Source organism: Erinaceus europaeus, chromosome X (genome assembly GCF_950295315.1).
Source record: "Erinaceus europaeus chromosome X, mEriEur2.1, whole genome shotgun sequence".
In the NCBI taxonomy this organism is placed as follows: Eukaryota; Metazoa; Chordata; class Mammalia; order Eulipotyphla; family Erinaceidae; genus Erinaceus; species Erinaceus europaeus.
This window is the reverse complement of record NC_080185.1, coordinates 9,818,809-9,840,878: the sequence shown is the minus strand read 5'-3', so window position 1 is coordinate 9,840,878 and position 22,070 is coordinate 9,818,809.

Sequence of the window (22,070 nt, the reverse complement as noted above, 5' to 3'; positions counted from 1 at the left end):
TCCTGAGTCTTCCATGGGCTGGATCCTCAGCTGAGTAGGATTAAATAAAATTCATAGTCAACCCCCTGACTTGGTGGGGAGTATTGTGATTTCTGTGTGGAGAATTCTATTCCATTACAACCCCATAATAAAGTGGGTGGTGGTGGGGGGGAATAAATCAGTTGGCTGTAGCTGTAGGGTTTCTTTCTAGATGCTTAAATCTGTTCTATTGACCTGTGCATATTGTCAGTTCAGTCCCACATGGCCTTTGATGACTAGCACTCGTCAGTTGTGAGAGCTGGAAGTGTAAATCTTCTTTCTATTTAGGTAGCTCTATTTGAATGGAACATTTCTACAGATTTTACTGACTACTTTGGAAACAGTAGTGTTGAGTCTGAGCCTGCTTTACAATATTTTCTAGTAAAGTTTCAGCCTTTGGTATGCTTCCAACCTGAATAGATACTTAGTCAGGACTGTAGAAATGATTTAAAAGTGAACATCATGCATACCATATTGATACAGATTCCAGAATTGAAGAATCCCTGTACAATAGCCATTAGTGAAGACAAGCAATAAACCGTAGTCATTTTGATTGAGTATAATTGACATAATGTGATCTCTGATTATATGACCTAATAATATGGCTGCAGATGATCACTGAAGACATTTTGGGACCTTCTTCTGATCGGCAGTGCACAGGAGATCCAGCAGAGAATAAGGCTTATGAAGTAAAGGTTATCAGAAGTTTATTGGGATAGTCAGCCAGAGTAGGGAGGACAGTGAAATGGAGCCATCAACCTGCCTCACAGGTGAGCCAGAGGGAGGCCTGTCAGTGGAGAGAGCCAGCTGCCTCCCTGTTAGGCAGGAGCATTCTGTTTATGTACCTACAGTTGAAATTGGGTTCTGTGGGAAAGCTGATTGAAGGAGTGTGTCCTGTCCCTAGCCAAGGGGGCTTCAGGGGCAGATTTCTATCCTATTCAGTTTCAAAGTATGAAAACCTTATCTTTTGATATTCTCAATGACCAGAAGCTGGATGCTAGTTTTTTTTTAATAAATATTTTTTTCTTTCTTTTTTAAATATTTATTTACTTATTCCCTTTTGTTGCCCTTGTTGTTTTATTGTTGTAGTTATTATTGTTGTTGATATTGATGTTGACGTTGTTGGATAGGACAGAGAGAAATGGAGAGAGGAGGAGAAGACAGAGAGGGAGAGAGATAGACACCTGCAGACCCTGCTTCATCGCCTGTGAAGCGACTCCCCTGCTGATGGGGACTTGAACCCGGGATCCTTACAATGGTCCTTGGCTGCTAGTTTTTGCACTTGTCAATGTTTTGAGCCTGGGGGGTGGGAGGTGGGGTTCACTGGCCTAAATCTGAATTGTTTCTATTCTGCCAGCCTGGCAAAACCTTATTTATAGTTTAAGGCTGTAGCAATCACCACAGTAAACCCAGCTGCTCTCTGTCATCATACAAAGTTGTGCAATTTCAAACATGTCACAACTTTCAAACCTGCATTACAATGTCATTAACTAGGCTTGTTGGAGGGCAGTTTAAGGAAAGCAGCATCCCTCCCCCTGCACCCTGCAGGAAGCTTGGAGATGGGGCCAGAGCCAGGGCCCCCAGTGTGTCTGCATATCCTGTCCCAGCACCTACTCCCAGCAGACTGCAAAGGCCATAGCATGCAGATGGAGGCAACAGGAAGTACCTAGAGACAAAGGCCAAAGCACCTTCCCCTGTGGCTCCTTTGTGATTCTTGCCCATAGAAGACAGTCTAGAAACCCACTGGAGGGAAATGGGGAATAACCTCAGCTAGTTGCTCCCTCCCCTTCAACATTTCTGGTGACCACACCCAAACCACATCATTTTGTTTATTTTATTTTATTTATTTTAAAGACTGACGATGTTTGTCATGATGTATATATCTGGAGCAGTGCACTTAGATTGGAGTTTACTTAGTCCTCAGTACTGTGTATTCTTATTTTTCATTCCTCCAATCAATGCTTATTTAAATGCATGAAAGTCGGTGAAATAGTGTGTTCTGTACCAAAAAGGCAGGTTTTAGGATGAAGATGTCAAAGGATTTTCTATACCTTCTTTGTCAATTAACAGTCTGTTTTTCTTTCTTCCTTTCTTTCTATCTTTCTTTTTCCTTTTATTTTTATTTTTATTTATTTATTTTTTTGCCTCCAGGGTTATCGCTGGGGCTGGGTGCCTGAACTGTGAATCCACTGATCCTGGAGGCCTTTGTCCCCATTTTGTTGCCCTTGTTGTTGTGGCACTGCCCGACCCCCCCCCCCAGTCTATTTTTTATATGAATGATCTCAGGGGAGAGATTTTATTAGATGATGATGATTGGCATAGATTGATTCATTGAAGGAGGATCAATTGGGAAAGGATGAGAAGTAGAGCCATAAAAGTTAGTGAAAATTGACAATAATTTGTAAAGGCTCTTATTTTAAAAAAGAAGAAAAGAAATGGGACAGTAGCTGAAAAAATATAGAGGCAAGAGAAGCCTTGCTTTTTTTAACGATGAAAACCTTCTTTTTAGGGTGTCAGGCAGTGGTGCACCTGGTTGAGTGCACATAACACCCAGAGTAAGAACCTGGGTTCAATTCTGCTCCCCATTTGCAGGGGAGATGCTTCATGAGCAGTGAAGGAAGTCTGCAGTGGTCTCTCTTCCTGTCTATCTCCTGCCCCACCATAAAGTAAATATATATAAATAGAAAGTTTTTCTCTCTCTCTCCTGTCAAATAAAAACAGGAAAAAAAGGAGAATAAATGGTCATCAGTAACCATGGTGGCAAACAAACAAACTTAAAAAAATTTTTTTTAATTAATTTTATTTTTATTTATTTATTTATTTTTATATTTATTCCCTTTTGTTGCCCTTGTTGTTTTATTGTTGTAGTTATTATTGTTGTTGTTGGATAGGACAGAGAGAAATGGAGAGAGGAGGGGAAGACAGAGAGGAGGAGAGAAAGATAGACACCTGCAGACCTGCTTCACCGCTTGTGAAGTGACTCCCCTGCAGGTGGGGAGCCGGGGTTCGAACCGGGATCCTTATGCCGGTCCTTGTGCTTTGCGCCACCTGCGCTTAACCCGCTGCGCTACAGCCCGACTCCCTCAAACAAACTTTTTAAAGAAAAAAGTATATATATATATGTTTGCCTCCTGGGTTATTGCTGGGGCTCGGTGCCTGCACTATGAACCCACTTCTCCTGGAGGCCATTTATTCTCTTTTGTTACCCTTGTTGTGTATCACTGTTGTTATTACTGTTGTTGTTATTGCTGTCATTGTTGTATAGGACAGAGAGAACTGGAGGGAGAAGGGGAAGACAGAGAGGGAGAGAGAAAGAGAGACACCTGGAGACCTGGGTCACTGCTTGTGAGGCGACCTCCCTGCAGGTGGGGAACCGGGATCCTTCAGCCGGCCCTTGTACTTTGTGCTTAAAAATATATTTGTTTATTTATTAACGAATAGAGACAGAGAGAAATTTAGATGGGAGGGGAAGATAGAGAGGGAAAGAGAGAGACACCTTCAGCCCTGCTTCACCACTAACAAAGCTTGGATCAGGGGCTTGAACCTTGGTCCTTGCTCACTGTAATGTGTGCCACTACATGCCTCCAACAAGCTTTCTATTTAGATATATTTACTTTATGAGACAGAGTGACAGAGAGAACCAGATTACTGCTCAGCTCTGACATAAAGCAGTGGTGCCAGTGATCAAACCTATAAGATACAAGCCTGTTGAATTTAGTTTTGTCTTCTCTGTGGCTTTATTGCTCTTGGGCATTTTTTCAGATGATAGATACATAGATAGGGAGAAAGAGAGAGAGAGAGAGAGAGAGAGAGCACACATTCGCTTTCTCCAATTCAGTGAGACCTGGTGTGAAACCTGGGTTGTATTATCCAGGTGGGCTATCTTTCTGACCTAAATAAAAACTCTTATATCCTATTTACATGCTGAAAGTTATCCTCTGGGGGCTAGTAATTCCTTACTTAATGATAGTGTCTTGGAAACTGGGACTTTAAGAGAAATCCTGTTTAATAAAAACAGGTCTCAGGGAAGCTGTTCACTCACTATCCCCTTGGTTATTTATTTATTTAATCAGTGTTGTAAACAACTGAAGTTATTCTATGACCTGCTGTGTCGTAAAATATTGATGTTGTAGGACACTGGGTCAGATGATGTTATTTATTTTTTTTTGCCAGTCCTATAAGGAAGAGCTAAATTGTCTTACTAGAACAGATATATCTTTAGTAGATTTTATTTTATTTTATTTTATTTTAACTAGAGCACTACTCAGCTCTGGTATATGATGGTGCAGGAGACTGAACCTCGGACTTCAGAGCCTTAAGCATGAAAATCTTCTGTATAGCCATTATGCTGTCTCCCCCATGTGAAGTGAAGCTAATATTTGCACATGTTTTCTGTGAATGCAGTGATGACAACCCACAGTTATTTGCATTAGCCTGGCAGAGCCATTAGAAGAAAGCAAATCAAATGCAGTCTGAAAAATGACTATGTATAACTCATGAACATAGATACAAAAACTGTTAACATGAAGGCAGATCTTGAAATATATCCACTAACAAGTTACTTCTGCCTTCTACTACTCCATACAGAGTTAAACCTCCACTACCTAGTGTCTAAAGTAGTGTGGTAATAACATCCTGGATGCTATTGACTAGCCCCCCACTCCATATCTTCAGGAGGGCATCTTCTCATCCTCTTCCTCCTTTTCTTTATTTTATTTTTTTCTTTAATTAATTAATTAATTATACCAGAGCACTGCTCAGCTCTGGCTTATGGTGTTACCTTAGGTGCATGCTGACTGTTAAGAAACCAGTAATTTCTGTCATATTTCAACAATAATTAACTTCATTGCTTTTCTATTTAACTCATGTCCACTTTGCTAATAAATGGACTCTAGGATTCTGAGATTCTAGCACTCAGATTCTAGACACACTAAGAGTCCCCTGGTGTCTTTTACTTCGTGTCACCCCTGTCGTGAGCGAGAAAGAACCAGCCCGTTACCTTTCCCCTGGAGACCAACCCGCTGGAGAAGGAGAGAGACACCCTGAAAACTCATGATGTCATTACTACCTCCATATGTTCCTCTCCTTTTCCTTCTCTCTCTGGGTGCTGATAGAACTGGAATTCAGAGCCTTCTTACTTCCTTCCTCCTGTCACTTCTCCCCCAATGGGAGTATGGATCAGGGTTGTTTTTGTGGTGCAGAAGTTAGGAGTTCTGACTTCTGTAATTGCTTCTCTGCTGTTCGCAGCTGTGACCATAAGCTGTGAGCTCAGACCAATAGGGACTCAGAGGTTATTCAGGGTATGGTGCTACATATGGGCCCTGGATCAGGTGGATGGAGGTAAATAGTTAATTTTGTCCACAGAATTTTTTTCAAGAACATGAGCTACTGTCTGCTCTAATCCAACTTTCTAGCCCTTTCTCTACTCTGACACCATTTTCCCAGATAACATTTTACCCAACTTCAATCTAACTATCAAACTGAATCAAAGTGTACAACCATAGTTGTACACTCCCAGGAACACACCTAAAATGGATTCCCTAGCTTTCTTCTACCCTTAGAGCCCTAATCTCATCTGCTCTATTCCTACTTTTTGGTTCCTGTCCATTAACCATTTTGTCTCACTTTGTGTCCTGCCACCTTCCAGACAGCAAATTGGAGACTCTACCACAACTCCATCCTGATTTCTCTGGGCAGAGGACTGTGTGTCCTGGGACCTCCCCTCTCTAGAGCCTCCCCTCTCCCACTAAGGAGAGATAGAAACAGGCTGAGGGTATCGGATCAACCTGTGTCGGGCTGAGCTTCACTGACGGGAGACAGACGACCAGAGACTCATGGCTGAGCTGTACGCAGTATCTCTTTATTCATGCGGAACACAGCACAATCTAAGCCATCTAAAACTAAACTAAACTAATATACTTTCCAAGTAGGGTATAACAGGATGTGATGTAGAGAGGGTGGAGCAAAAAGAGATTGGTGAAAATCAGGGTGTGACAAGGAGAGAGGGCAGAGCAGGCGAGAATTCTACCACTGAACCACCAATGCCCTGGAGGGAGGGTCGTGCTTAGTTAACAGTGGTTTATGTAAATAGACCACAGCTTTAAGTGGGATCAAACCAATGCCATGCAGGCATGCCTGTGCTTAGTTAACAGTGGTTATGTAAATAGAATAAATTGTTAAGCAGGGGTGATTAAACCAAATGAAACAGAAGGGGTTTGGTATGCTTCTAAAGCAGAATTAGAAGCATACCAACAAACCTGCCAGAAGGCTTCTTTTAAAGTCAAAGCAGGACTTGGACAGCAGCAGCTCAGGATTCTTCTCAGTCAGTGGATGCCTCACCTGAGTCTTAAAGATCCTAAGATGAAAGTTACTAAACTTTGTCCTCTGGGCCTTTTCCAGCCTGCTGCTTCTTTTCCTACAGCCTGGGAGCTAAGGTGCCTCTTTTACTCTTTTTTTAATTTAATTTTTTATTAGTAATTTAATAATGATTAACAAGATTGTAGGATAAGATTGGTACAATTCCACACAGTTCCCACCACCATAGTTCCTTGTCCCATCCCCTCTATTGGAAGCTTCCCTATTCTTTCCCCTCTGGGAGTATGGATCAAAACATTTTTGGGGGGTGCAGAATTTGGAAGGTCTGGCTTCTGTAATTGCTTCACCATTGGACATGGACGTTGGCAGGTGGATCCATACCCCCAGCGTGTTTCTATCTTTCCTTAGTGGGGTAGGGCTCTGGAGAGGTGAGGTTTCAGGACACATTGGTGTGGTTGTCTGCTCAGGGAAGTCAGGATGGAGTCACAGTAACATCTGGAACTTGGCTGAAAGGCATTAAGATATAGAGCAGGACAAATTGTTCAATAAACAGGAACCCATAGGTAGAAATAGAGCAAATGAAACCAGGGGTCTTCGTGTGGGAAGAAGCTGGGAAGTGTCTATTAGGTATGTTCTAAGGGGCCCATGACTTTAGTAATTTTTGCCTGAGCCTGATAGCCAACATGCAGGTGGGATTAAAGGATTATCAGGGAAATGGTGTCTGAGTTGAGACTAGGACTAGAAAACTAGATTAGGGCAGAGTAGCTTCGAATATGAGGAAAGTATATAAATACCACTAACTGTAAATCCCACTCATCTTGTTTGCCCAGAAACAAATGTCCTACCTTACTGAAAGCAGTGGGGTTTACAGAAGAGCAAAGTTAGCATTATTCCTACTCTACGTCTGATAAGTTTTTAACCATTCTATTGTTCTGGTGCCTGAATACCACCTGGGTTTATCTCTGAACTATACTAGCAATTTCTTTATTCTACCTGTACTCATTTTTCCTTTGATTATATCTGTACCCATTTTTTAACCTTCACAGTTTAAATTTACAGAAGGTGGAGAGAAAAGTATAAACTTAGGGGAGTGGGGGAAGATTCACACTGCCTGTTTCTGGGGTTCAGCTAATGTCTGTCTGAGATAGACAAGGCATTTTCAGAAAAGGTAGGCTAATGGTTACACATTAGGCAACTGAGATGTTGGGAACATCTTATAAAAGATGGAGTTTTCCCAGAATCCAGGATCCTCTTATTTAAGCAAAACAAAGCATAGCAGAGCAGAGCAAAGCAAAGCAAAGCAAAGCAAAGCAAAGCAAAGCAAAGCAAAGCAAAGTAAAGGAAAACAAAACAAAACAAAACACCTTTCTGTCTTTTCTTTTTTTTTTTTTTTCCTCCTGGGTTATCGCTGGAGCTCAGTGCCTGCACAACTGTGCCAATCAGGTATCCATATTTTATTTAATATTTATTTATTCATTTTCCCTTTTTTGCCTTTGTTTTATTGTTGTAGTTATTATTGTTGTTATTGGATAGGACAATGAGAAATCTAGAGAGGAGGGGAAGACAGAGAGAGGGAGAGAAAGATATACACCTGCAGACCTGCTTCACCGCTTCTGACACCCCTGCAGGTGGGGAGCCGGGGTCTTGAACTGGGGTCCTTATGCCAGTCCTTGTGTTTTTTGCCACCTACACTTAACCGCTGCACTACCACCCAACTCCCCCATATTTTTATTGTTCTTTCATAGAGAGAGAGAGATGAGGGAGAGAGAAGATGAAACAGAATTTGAAAATGATATATTCCTAAAATGAATAAGACATAGTTGTTAGCAAGGAAAACCAAAAGAAAAATCATTATTAAAAGAAAAAAATGAAATTTTATTTATTTATTTATTTATTTATTTAAAAAAGGAGACATTAACAAAACCTTAGGATAGGAGGGATACAACTCCACACAGTTCCCACCACCAGATCTCTATATCCCATCCCCTCCCCAATAGCTTTCTTCTTTGCTCAATTATATTCCTAGGTATTTTATTGATTTTGCTGAAACAGTGAATGGGAGTGATTTCTGGATGTATTCTTCTTCAGATTTAGTGTTTGCATAAAGAAATGCCACTGATTTTTGTACATTGATTTTGTAGCCTGACACCTTGGTGTATTGCCTAATAAATTCCAGTAGTTTTCTGCTGTATTATTTGTTTTTCTATGTATACTTTCATATCATCTGCAAATAGTGAGAGCTTGACTTCTTCCCTTCCAATATGTATTCCTTTGATTTCTTTCTCTTGCTTGATTGCTATGGCAAGAACTTCGAGTAATGGTGATAGTAGACAGCTCTGTCTAGTCCCTGATCTGAGGGGTAATGCTTTCAGCTTCTGTTCACTGAGTATGATGTTGGCTGTAGGTTTGCTATATATGGATTCCATTTTCTTGAGGAATTTCCTGTCTATTCCATTTTTTGTAGAGTTTTGAGCATGCATGGGTGTTGGATTTTGTCAAAGGCTTTCTCTGCATCTATTGAGATAATCATGCGGTTTTTGGCTTTGCTTTTATTGATAGGTGAATGACACTGATTGACTTACAGATGTTGAAACAGCCTTGCATTCCTGGGATAAATCCCACTTGGTCCTGATGAACAATCTTTCTGATATGCTGCTGTATCTGGTTGGTCAAGACCTTGTTTAATATTTTGGCATCTATATTCATCAGAGATATTGGTATGTAGTTTTCCTTTTTTGCTGTGTCCCTATCTGCTTTTGGTATCAGAGTGATGTTGGTTTCATAGAAGGTGGAAGGGAGTGTCCCTGTTTCTTTGATCTTATGGAAAAGCATTAGAAATATGGGTATTAACCATTTCCTGAACGTTTTGTAGAATTCATTTTTGAAGCCATCTGGTCCAGGACTTTTGTTGTTGGGGAGATTCTTAATAACTGTTTTGATTTCTTTGTCTGTGATTGGTGTATTTAGGTTTTGTGGTTTTTCTTGGTTCAGTTTTAGAAGGGCATATGTTTCTAGGAAATCTTCCATTTCTTCCAGATTTTCTATCTTGGTGGCATACAGTTCTTCACAGAAGTTTCAAATGCTTTTCTTCATTTCTGTGGTGTTAGTTGTGATATCTCCTCTATCATTTACAATTCTACTAATTTGATACTTCTCCTTTTTTTAGTGAGTCTGGCTAGGGCTTTTTCAATCTTGTTTAATTTTTCAAAGAACCAACATTTGGCTTCATTGAACTTTTGTATGGTTCTCTTATTTTCAAAGTTGTTTATTTCTGCTCTAATTTTAGTTATTTCTGTCCTTCTGGTTGCTTTAGGGATCCTTTGTTCCTCTTCCTCTAAGTCCTTAATGTGTGCAGTAAGGTTGTTCATTTGAGCTTTTTCTTGTTGTTTAATATGTGATTGTATGGCTATGAGTTTTCCTCTCAATACTGCTTTAGCTGTGTCCCAAATATTTTGATAGCTTGTGTCTTCATTTTCATTTGTTTCCAGGAACATTTGAACTTCTTGCTTGAGTGTCTCTCTGATCCAGTGGTTCTTAAGCAGTATGTTGTTTAGTTTCCAAATTCTGTGTCCTCTAATAATTTTCTGTTTGTTGTTAAATGTTAGCTTTACTCCACTGTGGTCTGAGAGGATACTTGGGATGTTTTCAATGCTCTTGAATTTGTTGATGCTGTCTTTATGGCCTAATATGTGGTCTATTCTTGAGTATGTGTTGTGTGGATTTGAAAAGAATGTGTATTCCAGTTTGTTGGGGGGGTGAAGGACCCTGAAAATGTCCAGGTGGTCTAGTCTGTTCATCCATTCATTTAATTCTCTTGTTTCTTAGTTTATTCTGTGCGTTGTTGATTTAAGTGTGAGAGTGGGGGTGTTAAAGTCTCCCACTATTATTGTATTACTATTGATATATTTTTGAAGTTCTTTCAGTAGGTGCTTGATGTATTTAGATGGTCCCTCATTGGCTGCATATATGTTAATAATTATTTAGTCTTCATGGTTGACTGATCCTCTACTCATAATGTAATGGCCTTGCCTATCTGTTATTACTTTATTTAATTTAAAATCTATTGTGTCAGAAATGAGAATGGCTGTTCCTGCTTTTTTGTGGTCCGTTAGCCTGTATGATATTTTTCTATCCTTTCACTTTAAGTCTGTGTTTAACTTGTTGTGTCAGATGGGATTCTTGCAAGCAGCATATGGTTGGGTTATGTTTTCTGATCCATCTTCCCACTCTGTACCTTTTGATGGGTGAGTTTAAGCCATTGTCATTTATTGATATTATGGATTTAATGTATTATAGTGCCATTATTCAACAATTTTTTATTTTCTCTGACATATTGCAAGTATTATAGTGATGTTCTTGTTTAGAAAAGGTCTTTTAGAACCTCTTTCAGGGCAGGCTTGGTGACAGTTGCCTCCTTTAACTATTGTCTGTCTGAGAAGGTTTTGATCCCTCCATATAGTTTGAATGAGAATCTAGCAGGATATGTTATCCTTGGTTGAAATCCTTTTTCATTCAGGGCTTGATAGATATCTTGCCATTCTCTTCTGGCTTTTAGAGTTTGAGTGGAGAAGTCTACTGACAGTGTTATGGGTATTCCCCTGTATATGACTTTTTTTTTCTCTTGCAGCCTTTAGGATCCTTTCTTTATCCTTACTTCTTTTCATTGTAGCTATGATGTGCCTTGGTCTGAGTTGATTCTGTTTGGGACTCTCTGGGCATCTTGAATCTTAATGTCCTTTCTGTTGTTCAGGTCTGAGAAGTTTTCTTCTATAATTTCCTCTAGAATGTTTACTTCCCATTCCTCTCTTTCTTCCTCTGGCAGGCCAATTATATCAATGATACTCCTTTTGAGATCATCCCATATGTCTCTGTTGTTGTTTTCAATGTTTCTCAATCTCTTTATGAGCTCTTTTACCACTTTCTTAGTTTTCTATAGCTCATCTTCTGTCTAGCTAATTCTGTTTTCTGCTTCTGTTAGTCTGCTTTACCTTCCCTCACAGCTATTTCAGCTTTCAGTTCTCTAATTACCTCAAGGTAGCTAGTATTTTCCTTGAGGGTCTCATCTGTTGTTTCCCTAATTCTTTTAGCCCTTTCCTCCATAGTTGTCTTCATTTCTGTGATTTTTAAGTTTAATATTGCTTACATACTTTTCTTATCTATGGTTACTTCTGACTGATTTGTAGTTTCTTCTGGACTCTTGTCTTCATTCATTGTAGTAGCAGTTTTATTTGTTTTGATTTAACCATTTTTTATTGATTTGTGTTTTACTTTTATGTTGTGTTGTTCCTCAGTTGTTGTGTTTTTAGTAAAAGCCATGCTATACTAAATACTTTTATGATAAATGCAATCATCAACCCCGGAAATTACAATAGTAACTCAAGCAAGGATTGAAGCAGTTTAACATATACCAGTTAGCCAAACAATGCCTCCAGTCCGTGAAAAAATAGCCACCAAATCCAAATTAAAAAGAAAGAGAAAGGAAAAAAAATGATAACAAGAATAGAAAATTATGCCAATCTACTGTCCACAGTAAATTCTAGGGGTAGCAAGAGGAGAAAGGGAAGTAGAGAACAGACACACACAAAGAGAGTCCACTCTGAGTCAGATTTCTTCCTTAAAATAATTCACAAACAAGTATCAGTGAATTCAGAAAGCAGAAGAAGGAGAATGGAGGAAAGGAAGACAAGAAAAAAAGAAAAAAGAGAAGAAAAAAAGAGCAGTGAAAGGAAAGTTTTTTTAAAAATTTAATTAGCTAGGAGGAGGGAGAAGGGGGAGAGTGGATTGAAGAGATAGGTAGGGTGAAACAAGTTTCTCTTACAATGCATAGGACACCCAGTTACATAGCAATGGAAAATACATTAAGAGTTAATTTTAGTCAACCTGAAGGGGGGGAGGGACACATGTATATATAGTAGTAATAATAAAATATAACAGAGTAAAAAACTCCTAACAGTCAGTCTGCAGCTTGGACGGCTCCCAATTTGCTTGGGCATCCTGAGCAAGGACAACCAATTGTTAAAATAAAAACAGGTAGTCTTTCCCAGGTGGGGTGAGGCTCTGATTGCACAGATATTTGTCACTCCTACTGGGCTTGAGCCACTTAGAAGGAAAAAAAAGAAGAGCAAAGGGAATCAGAAAAGAAAAGGGTTGGAATGACACCCCTGGTGAGCCAGGAATCTTGGTAAAGAAAGAAGCTCAGTGGGGAGCCTGCTAGTAGCAGCTCTCCAGCCCCAGGGGTCTGGTTATGGGGGTGTGCTTCATAAATAATAAAAAAAATTCCTTTCTTTTTCTCTGTTTTCTAACCCAAATTGAGCTATAGTCACCTCCTTGGTATCACACCTAGGACCCCTTTTTCACCGTCCTGCTGAGGGGCAGGTATCCTACCATTTCCAGCAGTAGTTGTTAGAGCTCACACCAGCAGCTACTTCCAAGTTGCCATCTTGGCTCCGCCCCCCAAAATGAAATTTTATTAAAAGAAAAAAAAAGAGAAAATGATTGGCCACTGGAGGAAAAGGAGGCAAGATCCCAAATCTCTTCTTTATTCTCTCAATGATATATTTTTGCTCCTCTAAGTTTGGTGTTTTTTTCAGACTTTCAAACTGCAGCACAGGTAAGCACATAGGTGAATATAGGTGTTCTCCAGCAGACACTCTAACCATTGGGGGAGAAAGGGCAGCACCTAGAAGTGGATGTGGTTACAGGTGAGGCTGACCTGCTAGGGGAGGAGGCAAGTGCTCCCAAGTGTGGTTTAGAAAGCGTAGGTGTGGTTTTGAGTTTAAAGCCCAGAACCTGAGCATCCTGGCTCTATTTTTGGCCTGGCCTGTAATAACCATATAAATCAATCAAACTCGTGATTTTTCTTTTCTCTCTCTCTCTCTTTCTCTCATGCTTTGTTTTTTAAATAAAAGTTTAATTTACCTGGATAATCATGATCTTCCATCAATTCATTGTTGAAAAATGTGTGGTGAACTTTGGGAATGGGGAAAGCAAGTGTCTGCCTTCCTGTCCCCTCTATTCCCCTATAATAAAACTGCAGCGAACACCCATAGAGAATTAGAATACTGAGGGCTTTATCTTAAGAATTTAGATGCTAATAGTTCCCCCCTCCCCTGCTCAGTTACAGAGAAGGGGGGGCAGAGAGGGAGGGTTAGAGGAGGGAAAGAGAGAGGGGGAGAGAGAGACACACAGAGAGATTCCAGCAGTACTATTTCACCACATGTGAAGCTTCCCCCCTGCAGGTGGGTCCTGGGGGCTTGAATCCTGGTCCTTGTGCATGGTAATGTATGAACTCCACCAGGTGTGTCACTACCTGGCCCCTGAGTTCTCCTCTTTTCAGGCACTATTTTCTCCATTTTGGAAACATCATGGTGTCTGGAACACCCCCTACCACCACTTGTATTATATTAAAATGATGGTACAAAGAAGCCCGGGGTAGTGTGACAGACATTTTCCTATGCCATTTTGGTTCTAATGGGTTTCACCCAGTTCCTGTTTAACACTTTGATCCTAAGGAAGTGGACAGTCTTGTGTTTGACAAGTTCATGTGATTGTACATAGATGTGGCAGTGAAGTTGGGCCTTCCCTCTTGGCCTGTCTTATCTGCTTCAATATTATGACTTCTAGTCCCATTCTGTTTGCTTGTTTCACTTCCTAGTTTTCCTTCCTTCTGTTGTGATTTCTCTAGTTCTTGTGATGCCTGCACACAAGTATGGGTGGCAGTGGTCACCAAATTTGACTAAGGGAAAGAGAGAGAGAGAAGTCTGCATTGAAGTTTTATGGGGCAAGTTTATTAGGAGCAGAGTGGCCCTTCTGGGAAACAGGAGGCGATCCATGAGTGAGCTGCCTGCATTGCACTGGGCAAGGACTGGCGTCCTTATAAAGAGTTCCATTACCTCTTTGGTCCAGCTAGTGGCTTCACAGGTTGTGCCAATATTCACTTAGTCAGCTCTTGATAAGGTCCCTCTGCACAACTGGGTGTGTGGCAGCTTCTGCAGGTTCATGAGTGCTGTCCGGCTCAGTGGAACATCAGGAGCCTGGTGTCTTTTGATGGCATGGGAACCAAAGAGTTTTTGAACTTCAGTCTGGTTCCTTCTCACTGTACTTTTTCTGTCTTACCTCTACCTGTATAAACATCGCTTGCGATAAGGGAACAGGAAGGCAACTCTGAACAATGCTCCTGCTTTCCTTGCACTCTGGACTGCAAAGGACCTTTCCCTTCTGGCAAAAGCCAGCGTGACAGTGCCTGGTTTTCTGTGGTACTGGGCAACAAGGTCATATTTGACTTCACTATCAACCTAGCAGACTATTATCTAATGAAATCTCTCCCCTAACACCAGTCACCATCATAGTGTCATATAGAAATAAACTTCTACATGTGTAACATTTGTCAGTTTTCCACAAGACAATCTAATACACCACCTAGGCTGTCAGGAAATTGTGAGGATGTGGTTGAGCTTGGCAGGGCTTGAACCTGAGGGGTGCGTCTATCCTGTTAGTCTCTCTCTCTACCGAGAGGTTAAGCAAGGAGGTACAGTAGTAATCCCAAAGGTGTAACTCCTCCTATCAGTCTCCCTGCCTCACAAACCTCCCCGCATTCCTGATATTATGGTCTTTAGATAAAAAGAAAGGAAGAGATGTTGGGCATTAAGCCAGCTCCCCTGCTCCACCCTACACTGCTGATACTATGGCCTATTTACATAGTCATTGTTTTGCCTGAAAGATCCCCACCCATCCCATTGATCTATCTTCTTTCTACCTTGAGACCCGCCCTGCCTGCAGGGTACATTAATCCCACTGGTTAAAACCTTAGCAACAGTTGCTAGGGAGGTTCTACCTTTCCAGCCCCTCACATTTTTTTCCACCCCTCTCCTAAATTCGTATGGGATTGTAAAGCCACTTCTGTTTCTATCTTCTCTCTTACGTGTCCTGACCAGGAGAAGGGCAGACATGCAGGGGGAGGCAGACACAGGCCATTGTGGTTTTTGGCTCCACGTGGTTTTAACCAGGTGCCTGCACTCCCGACTCTGGGGAGCTTACATGAATAAAGATTTGTATTGCTACCACCACAAACTTGGTTCCTGGGTTATCTGTCCCTCCTGCAATGCTAGCCTGACACTAGGCCCTCCTCTGCCATCATGTTCCAGGACCTAAACCTTACCCCTCCCACCCTAGAATCCTTTACTTTGGTGCAATACACCAAACTCCATGTTCTGCTTTGTGTTTTCCCCTTTGTTCTTAATCTTTTTTTAATATTTATTTATTTATTCCCTTTTGTTGCCCTTGTTGTTCCATTGTTGTCATAATTATTGTTGTTCTTATTGGTGTCTCTGTTGTTGGATAGAACAGAGAGAAATGGAGAGAGGAGGGGAAGACAGAGAGGGGGAGAGAAAGACAGGCACCTGCAGACCTGCTTTACTGCCTGTGAAGTGACTCCCCTGCAGGTGGGACTTATTTTTCAATTTATGTCTAATGGGTAGGATCATCCCATATTCACCTTTCTCTTTATGTCTTATCTCATCTCACTTAGTATTATTTCTTCAAGCTCTATCGAAGATGAGGTGAAGAAAGTGAAATAATCATTTTTAACAGCTGAGTAATATTCCATTGTATATGTATGCCACAACTTACTCAGCCACCATGTGAGCTATTTCTTGGGCTGCTGACTGTTTTCTTAGTACACAGAATGTGCTAAATAAATGTGGACTGACTATGCAAATAGATGAGCTGGTTAATAACTCAAACAGTCTTCATGACTGCCAGCTTAGTCTGATTTCATTGTGCATTTGATAACTGCCCTTTCATCACACAACAACCATGCCAAGTAGGCCCCACCAGCTCTATTGCATAGAGTGGAGACTCAGAAAGGCGGTGTGAACCACACAAGATCTGAAGAGCTGCCAGAAGTTTGCTGCACTGAAGGACATTCTGGGCTTTAGACAAAGCTGTTCAAAGTAGGTGAGATTTTCACAGAGAGATTCTGGAATGACTGATTCACCATGACATCCAGAGAAGAATGTTTGATGGATGTGAGGTGTGTTTTCAGTGGGGGTGAGGCAGGCTTTCATATCCTTTTTGCAACAAAGCCAGTATGGCTTGAGAGCAGTTTAAAAGGCATTTTAAGTCTAGAAAAGGTCATTCTCTGGAAAAAAAAATCAGTCACCAGGCTCAGAGATGGTGAACATGCTTATCATGTTTCCGTAAGTACCACCTTCCAGGGCTGGATCACAGATGATGACTATAAAATAAATAGCACGTGGAGTTAAAAAGAGCCACAGAGACAGAATGATTTGCCCAGGCCCAATAACTAGTGCAAATGAAATATGTTGTGGTATAAAGATGAAACTAATAACAGTCATTATGGACCAGCTCGCGGGACTTAAGTACTGAGGTCCCATTTTCTCTGAGGATTGAGGAGTTTAATTTTATAGTTGGTAATTTCAGAGCTTCTCAAGGTTCTTTCATGAAACTCTGTAGCAATATTTAATGCTTCGGAGTCAAATATTGTATTTATTTGTTTCACTCTCTTCTAGGGCAAATAAAATTTCAACTCTTCTTTGCTGAGGTTGGCCAAAGTTGCCAAGTGTAGTGACCTGGGGTCATGACCCAGATTTCTGCAGTCAGCAGTCAAGGTGTTGTAGTCAGGAATTATGGGAAGTACCTGGGGGGACACAGGTTGCTCCATACCAGAAGATGTGTTCCCCAGGTACACATGTATGCTTAGGGGAAGGAAATTGCTGTACAGGTAATGGGAGTGGTAACAAGTGTGGGTGTGGCTTAGAAAGGAGATGAAGGCAGGTCTGGGATGTTTATAAGCCAGACTTAGAGGCATGGCTTGCTTTCACTCTCTGACTAGGTGGGTCTGCCATAATGTGAGCCAGGGCTCTAAGGCTCTTTCTCTTGGCCCATGTGTACTGCAATATATGGATGTTCTCAATTTTCATAAATAAAGTTTAAAATTCCTGAAAACCATGCTTCCTCTTCAATTCTTTGTTGAACTTATGTGTGACGGACCTTGAAGCCTGTGGGGAACAAACTCAGCCCAAATTCACTCTAATACAAAAGGAAGTCAAGCAAAGGCAGAAGTTATCCCAGCAACTCTTGCTCACATGTTTTTGCATTAACATCATCTGGGAACTGAAAACCCAAACAGAACAACTCGTGTCTAGTTCCAGTGCCTAGCAATGTCAATCTTAGTCTATAGTGTGAGTCTCTACAGCATGATGCTTGAAAGATTGTCCAGAAAATTCAGCCAAGATGAGATCTATTGCTAGGCAGCTAGACTTTCCCCTGAAAAGGCCACAGAGCAAGACTCACTCTGTGCAGAGGCTAGATGCATGATGCTGGGATTACTAACAAATGTTTACACACTCAGATTTCACATTGCCCTATTTTCTGGCACAGAGCTCCTAAATTTCTGGGTATTCCTTTCTTTCTCTCTCTCTCTCTCTCTTTTAATTATTAGCGACTTAATACTGAATTATGAAGTTATGAAGTAACAGGGGTATAATTCCATACCATTCCCACCACCAGAGTTCTGTGTCCCTATTTCATTCATTGTAAACTGCAGTAGTTGTCTCCAGGTCACAGGTATGAGTTGACTACTATTTTTATCTCTCTCTCTCTCTCTCTTTTATATATATTTGCCCCATAATTTCCCGTGGTTCTGCCTTCCTTTCCTTTCTAAGTCACACTTTCATCTATTGCTACTTTCAAATGCCCTTTTTTCCTTTTTTTTCTCTCCAGGTCTTGATGGAATTGGACTTTGGAGCCCTCTGGTTATAGTTCCGTAACATTTCTCCCCCTCTGGGAGTATGGACCAAGATTCTTTATGGGGTGCATAAGGTGGGAGTTATGGCTGCTCTAATTGCTTTTCTGCCTGACATGGATGTTGGTACGTGGATCCATACCCCCAGTTTGTTTCTATGTTTCCAAAATTGGGCAGGGCTCTGAAAAGGTGGGGTTACAGAACATGTTGCTCGCGTTGTCTGCCCAGGAAAGCCAGGGTGGAATCATTTGCAACTTGGTGGCTGAAAGGGGGTAAGATAAAAAGCAAGACAAGGAATCAGGTGGTAGTGCATTGGATTAAGCCCATGTGGTGCAAAGGACAAGGACTGGGGTAAGGATCCCAGTTCGAGCCCTGGGCTCCCCACCTGCGGAGGAGTTGCTTCACAGGTGGTGAAGCAAGTCTTCAGGTGTCTGTCTTTCTCTCCCCATCTCTGTCTTCCCCTCCTCTCTCCATTTCTCTCTGTGCTATCCAACAATGGCGACAATAACAACAACAATAGTAACTACAACAATAAAACAAGGGCAACAAAAGAGAATAAATAAAAAAGACTAAAAAAAAGGCAAGACAAAATGATTAATAGACAGGAATCAAAATGTAAGAATAAAGTAAATGAGGATAGGGATCTTTGAGTGAGAATTATCTAGGAAGTCTTTCTTAATTATCTAGGAAGTCTTTCTTAAGGACCCATGACTTTAGTTTTTGCTTGAGTTTGATAGCTAATATGGAAGTAGGCTAAAATGACTGTCTGAGAAGAGTTTGTATGAGTTAAGAATAGGGCTAGGAAGTTGGTAGCACTGAGAGTAGCTCCCCAAACTGAAGAAAGTCTATAAATAAAATTAACTGTTTACCCCATCAACCTGACCCAGGGTCCATGTCTAGTTATATTTAGCACAGGAACCTGTGTAACCTCTGACTCCCTGTCAGTCTCAGTCTGAGCTGCAGTCCATAGTCACAGCTGGGAACATTCTAGGTACACTCATTTTAGGACCAGTCTTCCTTGATGGCAAGAGCAGGATGACCCAACCTTCCTTTGGATTGTGGGGCAGTCCTTACTATTGATACTTTTAATGAGGGAAAGGTCCTGGTGATCCCACAAGAGGGGTTATGATGACATTCCTGATGGAAGTGACCACTGATGGTGGAAAGAGTGGTCTACTAGAGGTCTAGGTCCATCAAATCTATGTGGACATCTATGCATTCCCTGATTAATCCCTGGGTATTTCTTAAGTTTCTTTCTGTGTTGATGAGATGAGCCTTTGGACAACATCTGTGATGGGGATTGGATGTCTGGAGGAAGAGAGAGTGAGAGGTGTTGGGACTCTTAGTCTCACCCTGGAACTCCAAGGAGGGAAGAGGGATTGTAGGGCAAACCAATCAAGGATCACTCATACTGCTGTTGTGAAGCCTCTCTAAAACTGTTAAGAAAGCTTTCTGGGCTTGGTAAGCACAGGGGTTGCTGGGAGAGTGGAGTCTATGGAAGGTCTGACCTCCGGGTTGCCCACCAATGCCTGTCACATCAGGAAGTTCCAGAGCTGCCTCCCTTCCCAGGTGAAATGTTTCTCTGGTTTGAGTGAGCCTCTCTGGCATGTACTCTGGGTTTGCACAGTTGGTGGGTCAGAATGATGGTACAACCTGCATTGCTAATTGGCCTGTGAAGCAAAAGGGGGTGGGTATTTGGATCCTCCAGTCTGTATTAGGTAGCAAGAAGCACAGGTACCACCCTAGGCTTGCCAATGGTATCAGAAATGGGGTTGGTGTCAGAATTGAGGTGGAGTTTTTATTTTTATTTATAAAGTGGACACGCTGACAAGACCATAGGATAAGAGGGGTGCAATTGCACTCAATTCCCACCACCAGAACACCATATCCCATCCCCTCCCCTGATAGTGTTCCTATTTTTTTAACGCTCTGGGAGTATGGACTTAGGTCATTATGGAGTGCATAAGGTGGGAGGTTTGGCTTCTGTAATTGCTTCCCTGCTGAACATGGGTATTGACAGGTCAATCCATACTCCCTACCTGTCTCTCTCTTTCCTTAGTGGGACAGAGCTCTGGGGAAGTGGGGCTCCCGGACATATTGGTGGGGTCCTCTGCCCAGGGAAGTCTGGTCGGCATTATGTTAGCATCTGGAACCTGGTGGCTGGAGGTGGAATTTTGAACACTTCCCTGGTGTCTTGAGAATTGCCTTCTGGTGTGTATGACATCAACACACACACACACACACATCTACTTTGGAATTGGGGTCAGCAGCCGAAAAGACTTGTCTAGAGAACTACTTCTTTTTCTAGTGTTTGCCCTTCTTCCGTAGCCAGTCAACAGCGTAAACTGAGCCTGATGTAAAGTTTTAAGACCTCCTTTGAATCTGGAGAGGTGGCAGTCATTGACTATGTGGGTCATAGTCTGTCTGTAGCCGCAGGGGCAGTTCGGGTCGTCTCTGGCTCTCCAGCGATGGAACATAGCGGCGCACCGGCCATGGCCTGTTCGATAGTGATTGAGGAGGGCCCAATCATAACGTGCTAGGTCAAAGCCAGGTTGACGCTTGCAGGGGTCTGTGATGAGGTGTTTGTTCTTTACCTCAGCTGACTGCCAACTCTGTTTCCAAGAGACTGGAACAGAGAAGTTAAGTGTAGGCGTAGGGGACCAGATTGGATGACGAGACGTCAAGCGTTGGACAGGGTAGGCGAAGATATCCACGTATATTGGCAGGTCCGGTCGAGCGTAGACGTGCGAAATGAACTTAGATGATGCCGCATCCCGACGAATATCTGGCGGGGCGATGTTGCTAAGAACTGGCAGCCATGGAACCGGGGTGGAACGGATGGTTCCAGAAATTATCCTCATGGAGGAATATAATTTGGAATCGACCAAGTGGACATGGGGGCTACGGAACCATACTGGGGCACAGTATTCTGCAGTGGAATAGCATAATACCAGAGATGATGATCGTAGTGTGGAAGTGCTCGCGCCCCATGAAGAGCTGGCCCGTCTTGCAATGATGTTATTCCTCGCGCCCACCTTTGCTGCAGTTTTTATGAGATGTTCGTGAAATGACAGAGTGCGATCGAGAGTAACACCAAGATAGACTGGCTGGTCTTTATGCCGGATTCTCGTATCGTCAAGCTGCACATTAAGCTCATGCGTGGCCGAGCCATGGTGTAGATGGAAAACAGATGATACCGTTTTTGCAGAGAACTACTGATAATACAGATCTAGTATTTATTGCATAGTGAAGGGTCCAGTTACTAGGTGTCTCTGGGGGTGGGTGTCCAACTCACTGCCATTCCTCCCTCTTTTTTAAATATTCCTTCCTTCCTTCCTTCCTTCCTTCCTTCCTTCCTTCCTTCCTTCCTTCCTTCTGTATTTCCTTCCTTTCTTTCCTTATTATTGGATAGATAGAGAGATATTGAGAGTGGAGGCAGATATAGAGAGGAGAGACAGAGAGATATCTGCAGTCCTGCTTCATCATTCCTGAAACTGGAAAGGTCTTGAACCCATGGACTGGAACCCGGTTCCTTGCACACTGTAATGTGTATGCTTAATCAGGTGCACAACTGCTTGGCCTCCCATTCCTCCTACTGTTCACTCAGGCTCCTCCTCCTTCTTTTTAAACTACATTCTTTTTTAAAGTGGACTTATTTTATTGGATAGAGACTAAAATGCAAGGAAATGGGGAGATAGGGAGAGGGAGAGAGACAGAGAGATACCTGCAACCCTGCTTCACCACTCATGAAGCTTGCCCCCTGCAAGGGCTTGAACCCAGGTTTTTGTGAAGGATCACATGTGTGTTCAACTAGGTGGTACCACCACCCACCCCCTTTATTTAAGCTTCTGTTGGGTTGTGTTGTAATCTACAGGAAATTAGTGACTGGAGACTAAGAGGAAACTTAAGGAACTGGAGAAGTTGTCGGCTTGTTCTCCAAATGGCCAAGAGAAGATGGATTATATTCCCAGGA